Raw genomic sequence first — 14,088 nt, forward strand, 5'->3', positions numbered from 1 at the left:
TGGGGGGAGGGGGGAAGGGGCCCTGAACCCCTAAAAGGCTGGGGGAGGGGAGGTGGGCCACCCCCACTCACCCCGAGGATGCTGGCCACGGCCAGTGCCGGCTCTGTGAGGAGGCTGAGCGGGAAGCGTCCCCCTGAGGCTGTTGGGGGGGCTCCGGAGGGCCCTGGAGACAAAGTGCTCATCTGAGCCCCCATGGATGGAGCAGAGCCGCCGCCAGGACTCTCCCTCCTGCCAAAGCTGGCACCCAGGCTGCCCTGGAGGGAGGTGGAAGAGGCCTTGGGCCTGGCCTCGTTTAGCCTCCTCTGAGGCCAGAGAGGGTCATAGGGAGGGAGCGGCAGCCTGGAGAATGGCAGAAGCAGGATCTGAACCCACAGCTCTGGCTGCAGAGCATATGAATAAGGATTCATATTTCTCTTGCTCGCGCAAAGGCCAGGAGTAGGAAACTCCCTGGGGCCTTCCCTGCCCCCTCCAGCCCTTTGGGGTTCCAGCAGGAGCCCCCTAGGGTGACCCCCTCCCTTCTCTGGGCTCCAAGGCCACCCTGCAATCTGGGAGATGGGCCTCGGAGAAGCAAGTACAAACGATACAGAGGGACTGTGAGGGTGCTGGAGAGGCCAGGGAAGGCCTCATGGGGTGGGGGGGAGGGGGCGGCTTCTTTGAGCCGAGCTTTAAAGGCAACTCGGGATTCTGGGAAGCTCAGGTGAGCAGAGAGATTGTGCCAGGAGTGGGGCACAGCCTGTGCAAAGGCACAGCAGTAAGGAAAGGCACAAGTCCTAAGCAGAGCCCTTTGCAAATCCTGTAGCATGACAAATGCGGTAGATTAGGCCAAGCATCATGTCGCCCTACTCCCGTCTGCCCCATCATTCGCTCAGATGTGCATACTGAGGCCGGGGACCTCTCTGTGGGAACACATGCCACCTGCCAGAGTGACTTACTAGAAAGGCTGAGGGACTCTGCCAGTGCTCCCCCCCCACCTTCCCACCCCTCTGCCCAGTGGCCCAATGGAAGTGCTTCTTCCCTCCCCTGAGTGGGGTAGGGGTGGGGCATGGCATGACATGTGATCTTGGGGTGGGGCATAGTATGGCATGTGATCTTGGGGTGGGGCATAGTATGGCATGTGATCTTGGGGTGGGGCATAGTATGGCATGTGATCTCTGGAGGTGGGGCATAGTATGGCATGTGATCTCTGGGGGTGGGGCANGCATGTGATCTCTGGAGGTGGGGCATAGTATGGCATGTGATCTCTGGGGGTGGGGCATGGTATGGCATGTGATCTCTGGAGGTGGGGCATGGCACACAATCTCTAAAATGTTCACCATCACTACCCTGGCAGAGGTCTACAATGGCCCCACAAGGACTCGGCCACACTTCCTGAAGCCAATAATGGACCACAGGCCGGACCTCTTGAGCCCTATCCCTGGCTCTGCAGCTAAGGACAAGGCATTCTCTTCTATGAGCCTCGATGTCTGCCTCTGTGAAATGGAGCTCCTCCAACACGCCTCCTCCCTCCCAAGGCAGTGAGGAGGGAAAGAGCTTGCGGGAAGACCAGTGGTGTAGACGGCCAACTCACTCCCCTTCCATCTGCTTTCTAAGTGGCTTTCAAAGGGAAAATCACCCCAGAGTGGATGCGGGGGGCAGGCTGAGCTCCTGTGGCCCCATGCCCACCAAGAGGGCCCCCAAAGAGCCTGGCTTGGGCCATCCCAACCCTGAGATTACAGGAATCCTGCTTGAGCCATGTTCTGGTGCCCCCAGGAGAAGAAAATAACAGGGAGCTGCTGTGTGTTCACTTCTCTCCACTCACACCCCAAACTGGAGGGACTCGGGGGGGGGGGCCTCCCTGGCATTCCTGGGCCAGCCTTCCATGGTGGAGAATCTGATTGGGCCATGGTCCTGGTGGCACCCTGTGCCCTCCTGACACGGCTACCCCATCTCCTCAGGGCCGGGAGCCTCCCTCTTCTGCCATTGATGCCAAGACACTCGGCTTCCTGGTCACCCTCAATTCTCCCCCTCCCCACAGTTACTCTGGGATGTCTGCGCGTGGGTGCCCAACCCTCAAAGCCCCTCCTGCCCTCTGCCTTAATCCCGGTCCCGCCACCCCCAAAGCCATGGCCGCTTGTTCCTGGCACTACCCTTGAGAAGGTCATTGTCCTTTGCCTTGGGAGAGAGCCGTGTGGCATGTGTGTGTGCATGTGTGTGCGCGTGTGTGTGAGCCACCACAGGAGCCAAGGCTCTCCCCAGCCTAGGCTCAGCAGGCCCTGGAGCTGCTGCAATTTGCTCTGCCCACCGAGCATGGCACCTTCCTTGATGGAGCACCCCATGCTGGACGGCCTTGTGCCGGGGGCTCCTGGGTCTCCCAATCCATACCAGAGTTCTTCAGAGACCCCAGGATTGTCCTCGTACCTCCTCTTCTGACGTCCTCGGGAGCGCTTGCCTGGGGGCTTCTCTGTGAGATGGTCTTTCGGGCAAGGTTGGCACTCATGCCACAGGGGCCACGGTGCCCTCCGCTTGGATGCTTGGCAGCTTAGCTGATGTACGTTCCTGAGGGCAGGGACTGAGGTTTGTTTTGTGTCTCCCCATCTGGCCCATAGGAAGCCCCCCATCAATGCACACTGGCAGATCGGCTATCTCTGCCCCTGTGACTGCCTACACCAGCTGGTGGCCCGGTTCTTCCTCCTCCTGCCATTGCCAGGGCCTAACGGGGCTGTGCATGTGAAGTCAGGCCTGGCACTATGCCCAGCTCTGCCACTAAGTCCCGTGTCTGACCTCGAGGCTGTTGGTCTCCCCTCATGCCTGCAGGGTCTGCCCATGGGTGACACAAAGGGCTCCAGAAATGCCATCCCCCTCCCCACCAGGTTAGCCCAGACACGGAGCCCTTGTTTCTGGTGTCCGAAGCCGAGGGAACAAGCAGGCAGACGAGTCTGGTAGAGAGCCTGGCAGAGAGGGGAGACGGGCACAGGAGCCAAAAGGAGTCCAGGTTGGGAGGGTCAGTCTGGGCCAAGCCATGGCCCGGAAGGGTGCCAGGTGCCAGGACAGTCACCGTCTGGGCTGGGGATGTTACTTGCTTCAGTTTCTACCCCTCCTAGGCTTAGATGGGAAGATTTCCAACAGGAGGAGCGTTTAGATGCTGCCACATCCACCTCCCAGCACCCTCAATTTAGAGATAAAGACCTGAGGCCCCTGAGGGGAAGTGGCAGAGCCAGGGCCACAAAAGGCTTCCGATGCTGCACCCCTGTCTGGGCACACAAGGAGGGCCTTTGGTCTCCACACTCTGCTAGGAATTTCTCCGTGGAAGCAGAAATGCCCTCCTTGCTTGTTTTCTGAAAACTTAAGAAACTTTTGGTTTTAAAAAAAAAATCTGAATTTGTGATGTGACGTGTGCTTGATTGGTTCTGGGTTTGCAATAAAGGACGTGTTGATTCCACCTTCTGTGCAGTGGCTGACTGTGAGGCGCTTGAGAGCAAAAACAGTCTCTTACCTTTTTGTACCCCCCAGCACCTAGCGGAGGGTCCATCTGTTGTAGGGACTCCCCGTCTGACACAGACTAGCTGCAAGCCCAGGCCCTGAGTCTCATCTGAAGGAGAATGAATGAAAGGGGGTCTATGTAGTATGGTGGATAGAGCACCAGGCCTAGAGACAAGGAGATCTTGGGTTCAAATCTGGCCTCAGACACTTCCTAGCTGGGTGACCCTGGGCAAGTCACTTATCCCCCATTATCTAGCCCTGACCGCTCTTCTGCCTTGGAACCAAGACCCAGTATGGATTCTAAGATGGAAGATAAGGGTTTTTTAAAAATAAAATTAATTCAAAGTATGATATTAGGGACTTAATGCATCATCCCTTCAAATAGTTAATTACATTCTAGATATGTATTTCATTGGTTATTTGCATTTTGAGAAAACTGCAGAAAGGGGACCATACCTAACCAAAGGAATGAATCTCTAAATGGTGTTTCAAGTATTCAGATATTAATGGTAAGCTGGAGTCCTCAAGCCTTCCAAATCATTTCAAGGCCTCAGGACCATTCCCTTCATCTCTGAACAGAAAAAAGCAGAGCATGCATTCTTTTTAAATTTGAAGCCCTCGCCTTCTGTCTTGGTATTGATTATAAGACAGAGTGACAAGGGCTAGGCAATTGGGAGTTAAGTGACTTGTGCAGGGTCACACATCTAGGAAGTGTCTGAAGTGAGATTTGAAACCAGGACCTCCCAACTTAGTACTGTATCCACTGTGCAACCTAACTGCTCACTTTTTTAAATGTTTTCAATGACTTGGCTTTCATGCCCTCACCAGAGTCTTCATTTTGGTATGGAAAGGACCTTGGGTCCTTAAAGACTGTGCCAGTGGAGATCAAATGATGGCTGATCCAACCAAGGTGCCTAACTGTGAGTACAGACTTAAGGAGGAAGAAAAACGAGAGAGTGAGGGAGAGAGAATGGAGGGGAGAAAGAAAGAACGGATGAAGAGAGAGGGAAAGAAAAGGAAGGAAAGAAGGAAGTGAGGGAGGGAGAAGAGAGGAAAGAGGGAAGGAAAGGCCAAAGGGAGGAAAGTAGGAAGAAAGAATCATTAATCAGTTGCTATGTATGGAGGACTATGCAGGAAGGAGATGGAAAGGCAGACAGTACCTGCCCTCCCAGAGCACCTCTTCTCACAGTGGAAAATGATGCCTCCAGGAGAGTGCAGCTGCAGGGTGGACGGAAAGGCCCAGTGGTTCTTGGAGAGTAATAGTTAGGCGGCAGCAAGATATCTTTAGCATTTCTTTGGTAATAAGCCATAACCATTCTGATGCTGAGGCATTCGATAGTGCCAATGCCTTGAGTGCTAGCGCCTCTTTGAGTTGTAGTAGCTCTAGCAGAGGAGGAAGAGGAAATAGAGCTTGGCAATGACCAGGTGGCATTTTCCCAAGGGCTGCAGCCCTGGACAGTGCCTTTGGAGGCTGGCATGGAAGCAGGTTCCTTCCAGCCCATCCTCTCCTACAACCTCGTGGGAGAGTCAGAGTCCCCAGAAAGGTAAGGAGGAGGAAGGCCCCTCAGAAACCGAGTTCCTCCATGGCTCTCAGTCTTTGTAAATCTGCCCTGCTCCCAAGGGCAGGGAAGGGCATCTTTTTCTCCAGGCCATTGTATTTCTCATCCAAATTGAAGATGTACCTGCTGGCAGTGTGCCCTTGGGTAAATGGCTTAATGGTGCAGTGACCCAGATCTTTGTAAGACTCTAATTTGCAGAGCAGGTCCTAATCTGCCTTATAGGGCCCTATCTCTGGAGCCACAGAGACTTGGAGGCCATGGAAGCCACCTTCTCAGTTTTTAGTTGAGCAAACAACTCCAGAGGGGTAGGTGGCCTTCTAAGGCCACCCAGGGAATAAGTGACAGGACCAGGATTCTCTCATTCCATACCTGTCATTGTCCACTAACACTCTTTGAGATCCCCACCTGCAAGATCATCTCCTGACCCCAATATTTTTGTGCCACAACTCTAGCAAGCTGTTAACAAGGGGAATGAACTGAATTATCCCTTTCAAAGGGTTTTCTCACTAAGAAACGAATATGAAGAATTCAGAAAAGCATGGAGAGATTTCTGAACTGTTCCCAAGTAAGTAGAGTAAACCAAACCAGGAAAACAGTGGGCACAATGAGCACGAACAAAAAAAGGGAAGACTTTGAACTTATAATGACCAAGTTGGTCCTAAAGAAGAGATGGAGAAGACACTTGGCCCAGAATGAACACCCCATCCAACATCAGACTTTTCTGATGTATTCTCTAGCTTTGTTAACCCTTTTTCCTCCTTTTTAAAATAAAAATGATGCAGTATTCATATTGTTTCGTACTACATTATAACATTCCATTACATTCATGGATCAGTTTGTCTAGCCATTCCCCAATCAATCTCTGATTCTTTTCTAAAGAAAAAGAAAAATGAAACTGCCCGACCCCAGCTGCAAATGTGGATTTCATTTATGTTTCGCAGTTATGATTCTGAGACCATGAATGTATGTGGAAAAAGAACAAAACCCTTATAAAGCTTCGAACGTGATGAGGCAGCAAGCCATCTGAGATTCTTCATAAGGAATAAGCATGTGGAGAGGGCAGAGAAGAGCTTTGTTGGGGCAGCTACGTAGCACAAGAGATACAGCACCAAAAAGGGCGGGGGGGGGGGTGAGGGGCAGCTGAGAGGCTCAGAGACAGGAGGTTCTGGGTTCAAATCTGGCCTCAGACACTTCCTAGCTGTGTGGCCCTGGGCAAGTCACTTGACCCCCATTGCCTAACCCTTATTGCACTTCTGTCTTGGAACCAATACCTAGTATTGATTCTAAGACAGAAGGTATGGTTTAAAAAAAAAAAAAGAGCACCAAGGCTGGAGTCAGGGGGATCTGGGTTCAAATGGGGACACCTCCTAGCTGTGTGACCCTGGACAAGTCACTTAGCCTCCATTGCCTAGCCCTAACCACTCTTCTACCTTGTAACTAATACTGTGGAACCTAGAAAGAGTCAGAATTAAAAATCCTGACCCCTGCATGACATTATGGTGAAATAGGATTGTCCACAGGAATCCCAAACTTGCAGACCTCTGGTCTTCAGAGTCTGACCTTATCTACCTTGCAGACCCTCCCCTTATCCACAGGATCTCTTCCCTGCAGACATTCCCCTTATCTGCAAGAATGCCTTACAGACATTCCCCTTACCTGCAGGATTTCCCAACCTAAAGACATCCCCCTTCTCTGTCCCCTGCTGACTACTACTATATAAAACTCAAGCCCAGGCACAGCTCAGGGTCTCCCACCAACTTTAGGTGGGAGACCCTAGCTTGAGCTAGACAATAAAGTCCCTTTGCATTTTGCATTGTTGGTTCAAGACTCATTTATTGGGATAATGCTCCGGGCACTACAATACATAGTATTGATTCTAAGACAGAAGGTAAAGTTTTTTTTAAAAAGGGTGGGGGGAGCCGCTTCAAATCTGGAGCTCTAACCATTTGCCCCATTTCAGAGTTTGCTCTCTGGGAGCAGATTCTTCTGTTTCATCCTCATGCCCATTGGTTCTCCATACAGTGACATCCCTGCACAGGGTAGGGACTTCATAAGTAGTAACCTTGCCGAGATTTAGCTAAGCTTGTGGGCAAAGCCTTCAGCCCTTTTGTCCATCAATAAATAGGTCTGGCCTCAGTTCATGGAATTTATAGAGAACTTATCCTAGAAGTGAGTCAGCTTATGACCATCCTCTTCCTTTGAAAAGTGGAGAGAGAGCAGTCCTGCCTCCTCTGTCTGCTAGAGGACTCCCTAATGAACCACATAAAATCTACCTGCAAATCATGTGGCCTTGGGAGGTCAAGGAGGAATAGAAGAGGCTCCCCAACTTCCTTCTTCCCGCCTCAGAATGCATGGAGTGGAATTTTTTTTTTTAGAATATTTTTCCATGGTTACATGATTCATGTTTTTTCCCTCCCCCCCCCCATCCCCTCCTACCCTCCCTGTAGCCAACGTGCAATTCCACTGGGTTTTACATATATCATTGATCAAGACCTATTTCCATATTATTGATAGTTGCACTGGGGTGGACATTTAGTGTCTGCATCAACCCATGTGATCCAGCAGTTGTTTTTCTTCTGTGTTTCTGCTTCCACAGTTCTTCCTCTGGGTGTGGGTAGTGTTCTTTCTCATAAGTCCCTGGATCATTGCATTGTCCTGGATCATTGCATTGCTGCTAGTAGAGAAGTCCATTACATTAGATTGTACCACTGTGTATCAGTCTCTGTGTATAATGTTCTCCTGGTTCTGCTCCTTTCACTCTGCATCAATTCCTGGAGGTCTTTCCAGTTCACATGGAATTCCTCCAGTTTATTATTCCTTTGAGCGCAATAGTATTCCATCACCATCAGATACCACAATTTGTTCAGTCATTCCCCAATTGAGAGACACCCCCTCATTTTCCAATTTTTTGCCACCACAAAGAGCATGGCTATAAATATTTTTTGTACAAGTCTTTTCCCTTATTTTCTCTTTGGGGTATAAACCAAGCAGTGGTATGGCTAGATCAAAGGGCATTCTTTTATTGCCCTTTGGGCATAGTTCCAAATTGCCATCCAGAATGGTTGGATCAATTCACAACATGGAGTGGAAATTTAATATTAATCTGTGCCCCTTTTTTGGCATCCCAAGACAACCTTGGGATTTTCGAGACAAAGAAGTGTAGTCTTAAGATTGAAGCTATGACCTTGTTTCATTCTGCCCTTGATGAATAAATGAAAATGGAGACAAGTTCTTTGTTTATTTGTAAACAAGCCTTTTGGCTAGCGAAGCATCTAAGTAAGCTAGTCAAAGTCAGGCAGAGAAAAATGGACAAAAGAGAGAAACTGTGCACCATGATTCTAAATGTGGTGGTGGTAGTAGTAGAGGGAGTCTTAGTGGCTGGCCACATGTGGCTGGTGCTTTTTCTTTCTCTTTTTTTTATTATTTTATTATTTTATTTTCTCTTTATTTTTTTATTATTTAAAATGTTTATTATTACATTCTCTTAATTAATCAATTAAATAAAATTTAAAAGCTAAAAAATGTTTATTATTTAATAAATTTTTAATTACTTAATAAGTAACCATGAATTAAGATACAGTCTCCAGAGAATTATAATTATAAATAATGGGTTGTGCATATAGAACAAATACTGCACTAATCCTTTGTCTTTCCCCTGCCCTTGTCACATTCTACTATGGATGTAGGGTAATCCTTTAATAGTTGTAGGACTGGGAAAGACCTTAGAAGCCATCGCCTCCAACCCCCATTTTACAGATGAGAAAAAAAGAAGCCCAGAGGTGAACTAACTTGCCTAAAGTCATCCAAGGAGTAAATAAGTAGCAGCATCGCTACTTAAACTCAGTCCCTTTGTTTCCAGGTTATGCTTTCTTTTCATCATACACCTTTCTGCTGGTGCCATATTGTACCCTAATAATCCATAAACCCCTTAAAAGCAGACTTGGGGTCCTTTTTTATCTTTGCTCAGGGAAGCAAGGGTCCTTGGCTTTTTAGGGAGGGGATGTCTTGGGAGTGGGGAAATAGCAAAGGTGGGGAACTCCCAGTCTGAAAAATCCTTCCACTTAATATAAAGCACCAGGGTTCTTAATTTTTTATTTTACGGCCCCCTTATGCAATCTAGTGATGCCCATAGGTCCCTTCTCAGAGTGACATTTTAAATTAATAAAATGTACAAGATTGTAAAGGACACCAAAAGTTGATGAAGATAAAGATGTAATTTTTCCCATCTAAATCTGCAAACTTCCAGAAATCTGTAGGATCCCATTTTAAAAACCTTTGTGGGGGACAGCTGGGTAGCTCAATGGATTGAGAGCCAGGTCTAGAGATGGGAGGTCCTAGGTTCAAATCTGGCCTCAGACATTCCCCAGCTGTGTGACCCTGGGCAAGTCACTTAACCCCCATTGCCTACCCTTACTACTCTTCTGCCTTGGAGCCAATACAGAGTATTGACTCCAAGATGGAAAGTGAAGGTTTAAAAAATAAAATAAAATAAATAAAAACCTTTGTGCTAGCAGGCACAAAGTAGTAGATTCAGGAATTTGAGAATCTAGCTTCAAATCTTGACTCTTGACACTTAATTTCTACATGATCTTGGACAAGTCCTTTTACCTCTGGCTGCCTCAATTTCCTCAACAGAAAAATGGCAATAATAACAGCACCTAAAAAACAAATAATAGTAGTATCTACCTCCCAGAGTTTTGTGAGAATCAAATGAAATCATTTTTGTAAAACACTTAATAGCATGCCTGGCACACAGTAGGTGCTTAATACATGCCTGGTCCATTCTCCCCAAAGGGCAATGGCTTAGGAAAGAAGAGAAGGGGAGGCAGACTGAATACCATTGTGGTAAGGATGAAGAACAGGGTTTGGGGCAGCAAGGCAGAGGGAGAAGTCAAATAATAACACTATGCCCTGAGAAGGGAATTTTGGAGCTCATGAATATGGAAGTGATGTCTTTGAGGGGGAAGGCAAGATCCAGGCTATGACCATCTCCAGTGTGTAACCAAGAAGGGGTGGAAGAATAGGTCATGGGAAATGAGTCCATTGAAGAATGGTTATGTATGCTGAACCCCACTAGGAGGAGGGCAGAGAAGGTTAAACATGGAATCAGAGAATGCATATGGCCTCAAAGGCTGCCCTCATGAATCTTCACTGGTCACTCTGGCTCTCCAGCTGCTTATCTCTGGTCTTCAAAAGGAACTAGCCTTTGACCACATCATTAGCCAGTGAGGAGGAACTTGATTCAGCCCTCCACCATCAGGAGTGCCCACATGACCCATCCTCAGTGGAGGACTCCTCCTTCATGTGAACGCCATGCTGAATCTCCTCCGTTGTGGAGGCGAACATCTTTGGCAAACATGGATTTCCCTCCTTTATGCCTCGATTGACGATAATGGCGGGATTATCAAACCGAGATCTCCATATACTGTGTGCAGTTCTGTGTCTCCCAGGGGAAAATGGAAACTACTCGGGATAGAAAAATCTGTGGTGCAAAAGAAAGAACCCTGGATTTGGACGCCAAGGATGTAGGTGCCAACCCTGACGCTGGCACTTCCTCATCCCATCTTTAGGCCTTTAGGATTCTCCCCCACAAAGTGAGGAGGTTCAGCTGCATGAGCTCTGAGGCTCCTTCCAGCTGTCACCTATCCAGAAGGCTATTATGAGAGAGTTTGATGAAAATAAGAAATTGCAATTCTGACCAGGGGCGCTCTCGATGACGATGTGCTTCTTTGAAAGTTCAGAAAATTACACTAATATCTAGTCATCGTGACGAGCTCTGAGATGGAGCAATTATGGCAGCTGAGTCTAGACCACAGCTATGGCGGCTGCACAAATGGACCCATGGGAATTTCTCAAGGGGAAGGAGGCCATTTGTCAGTCACCCTTGATGAAATCATGACCCTTGCCACGGAGGATTTAGGGGTGAGAGGGACCATTGAGGGCAGCATCTTCTTTTTTATAGAGCAGGAAACTGAGGCATGCAGAGGTCAAAGAACTTGCCCAACGTAATGAAAATAGTAAGTGCCAAAGGCAGGAGTGGAACTCGGGTCTTGTCACTCCAAACACAGTGGGGTTTCCACTAGACCCTAGTGAGACCTGCCTGGGATCATCCAGTAAGGAAATGCCTCCGCTAGGATTTGAATTCTGCTCTCCTGATTTCAGACTTGGTGCTCTTTTCCCTGCATCATCTGTGGTGAATGCCAATGTCTGACAGTGCCCTGTACACCCAGTAACTCTGCCAGCTCCCTGAAGCCAAGGGGACCAGCTACTCACACAGGGGGAGAGAAGGTGGCTCACATACCCACACAGAAGTCAAACCAACTGGCATTTATTAAAGACCTACTCTGTGCTGAAGGGTAGCTAAGTGGTGCAATGGACAGAGAGCTGGGCTTGGAAGCCAGAGGCTCTTCCTGAATTAAAATCTGGTGCCAGACACTTCCTAGCTGTGTGATCCTGTGGAAGTCACTTAACATTGTGTGCCTCAGTTTCCTCATCTGTCAAACAAGCTAGAGAAGGAAATGACAAACCACTCCAGTGTCTCTAGCAAGAAAACCTCAAATGGGGTCACGAAGAATTGAACACAACTGAAAAATGACTGAAGAAATTATATGCCAGGCAGTACCCTGAACTCCAGATTTACAAGAAAGGACAAAAATAGTCCCTGCCCTCAAGGAGCTCCCGGTCGGATAGAGGAAACAACACTCAGACAACTAGGTACAAATGAGGTATGTACTGGAAAAATCAAAGAGAGCCCCAGAGGGAAGACCTTGGCATGAAGATGGCGTGAAGGTTGACAGTTATTCCTCATGAACTCACAAGAGCTCTTGTTTCTAGGGCCATTAGAGGGGAGGTCCTTCAGCTCACTCTCATTTTGGCCTTTTGCTCTATCCACAGCCCGCTCCATTGTGGTCATGGCTAATGATAGTGGGAGAATTGACCTTCTAGAATGCTTTTTTAAAGCCCTTATCTTCTGCTTTAGAATCAATACTGCATATTGGCTCTAAGGCAGAAGAACAATAAGGCTGAGCAGTGGGGGTTAAGTGACTTGCCCAGGGTCACCCAGCTAGAAAGTACCCAAGGCCAGATTTGGGATCCAGGTGAGCATACACAATCCCCACCCTAAGGAGACATGGATCACACCTCTGAGGCAGCCTCAGAGAAGGAAGAGGATGATGTAGGCCCATGAAATTGCAAACAATGACCGTGTAAGTCCAGGGCTCTGGGTCAAACAGGCACATCCACCACTGCAGACTGGCTGAGTGTGTAAAAGTGAAATTTGGGAAATGCCATCTAAAAGTATATATATATTTTCTATGGACACATGGAAATTATCAAACTACATTTCCCGTGGTCCAACGGGTTTCCGGTTCTTTGGGCGTGGGGACACCTACATCTCCACACAGAACAGTTTAAATCTCCTGGGTTAGGGGGGAGTGGCCTCTTGGCCAGCAGACTCGGGAGGAGACTGGAGACAATAATGACGAGGGTGGCGGTTTTGAATTCTTACAAGCACGTGGTCTAATAACTTTATCTATCAGCATGGCTTTAATTAAAATACTAATATATATATTTATAGCAGCCTTTATTATTTTTTATCCTTATAATTATGGCAACCACACGGGAGTAATTCGAACTTTCAATTTTCTGGATAGTCTAAGAGGAAAAAGCCATGCAGCTTTGGGACCTCAAAAGCGATTTTTTTCCTCGCCCAGTCCTCTCCCAATTTTCCCCAGCCTAGAGGCTGTTTTACGGGGAAGAGAGACAATGGCTTTAATGGCTGCAGGGCTGCAAATTATTTTGCTCAATGCCCCGGGCCTGGTGACCCTTGCGGATGCTAAAACGCCAGAGAGCCCAGCCAGTTTTGTCTGCCGCTGATCTCCATTCCTACTGCTTCCTGACCGCAAGCCTGCCAGCGTTCCAGTCCCTGTGATCTCCGCGCAGATTTTCTTGCTGCTGATGCTGCTAATCCTGCTAGTTCCAGAACCCCAAGCCCCAACAGCGATGACCTGCCGCTTTTGCCCAGATCTTCGGAGACTTCTGCCACTGCTCCTTAGGATTTGGTATTGTCCCCACTACCCCCTCTCTTGGTTTGGTAATGGCCTGCATTCTAGCCCTCCACGTGTTTCTCTAAAGACCTAATTTAGGCAACCCCCACCCCCCACAGGCTCTACACGTGGGTATTTTCTACAAAAATGACTTTAAGTTTTTCTCCAGCCCTGAGCCCATGACCCAACAACACGTGGACCTAGCGTTTACCTTTAATGGGGCCGAATGGCCTATTCAGACTTGCTTGTGATTAAAAACTGAACTCAGGGGAAGAAATATTCACCCCCATAGCTGCTCAGAACTTTGAACTTTAAAAAAAAAAAAACCTTAAACTCAGCAGAACTCAATCAAAAGAACCTTAAATTGAACCAGGGGTGAACTTTTAAACCTCGGAACTGAATGAGCTTTATTTCTGTTTTTTAAGAGACTGTATCTTACTGTATTTTGCTAATTAGTTTTGTAAATTACTCTTGCTTATTTCATTGATTTTCCTGTTACACTGAATCATTTTAAGTTAATGTAGTTTGTGGCTGCTAGATTAATTCTGTTATGATTTTATTGTAACTCCCAAATAATGAGAGAAATCTATTAGAACTGGTAAGAGGTTTTGACCAGCTTGTTACTCTAATACTCACATTATATTTCCTACACATTTTTAATGTTGTAACTTGCCTTCTGTATACTGGATTTATAGAGCACATGTCTTTTAAAATTTATTCTGTCTTGGTAATTGCAAAGAACCTTGAAAGTTTCCATGCTTTGAATATTACCTTGTAATTTTACAAGAGGTATTTTTTAACTTTTACTTTAAATCCTTAAGAATTGTTGTCTTAAAGGATAAAGCTTTTATATATTTTATTATAAGAGATATTATTGCCTTAAATGGGTAGAAGCATTTCCTACCCAGGATTTTTTTTAAAACAGGAAGCCAAGGAGCTCCTGTATATCTGAGGATAATTTAGACCAGAAGGTTTCTTTTTAAATATCAGATTTTGCTATGGAAGCAATAACAGAATTTGTTGAG

At 47.4% G+C, this 14,088-nt stretch overlaps 1 long non-coding RNA gene across 1 annotated transcript; it reads left to right on the forward strand.

Moving 5' to 3' along the window:
* The first annotated feature begins 93 nt into the window (after positions 1 to 93).
* On the forward strand, positions 94 to 3,419 carry LOC123236508. Its single transcript, XR_006505426.1, has 2 exons — positions 94 to 1,157; positions 1,216 to 3,419. It is a non-coding gene; the product is annotated as an uncharacterized LOC123236508 (long non-coding RNA).
* Positions 3,420 to 14,088: the final 10,669 nt, after the last annotated feature.

This window comes from Gracilinanus agilis, chromosome 2 (assembly GCF_016433145.1).
Source record: "Gracilinanus agilis isolate LMUSP501 chromosome 2, AgileGrace, whole genome shotgun sequence".
NCBI lineage: Eukaryota > Metazoa > Chordata > Mammalia > Didelphimorphia > Didelphidae > Gracilinanus > Gracilinanus agilis.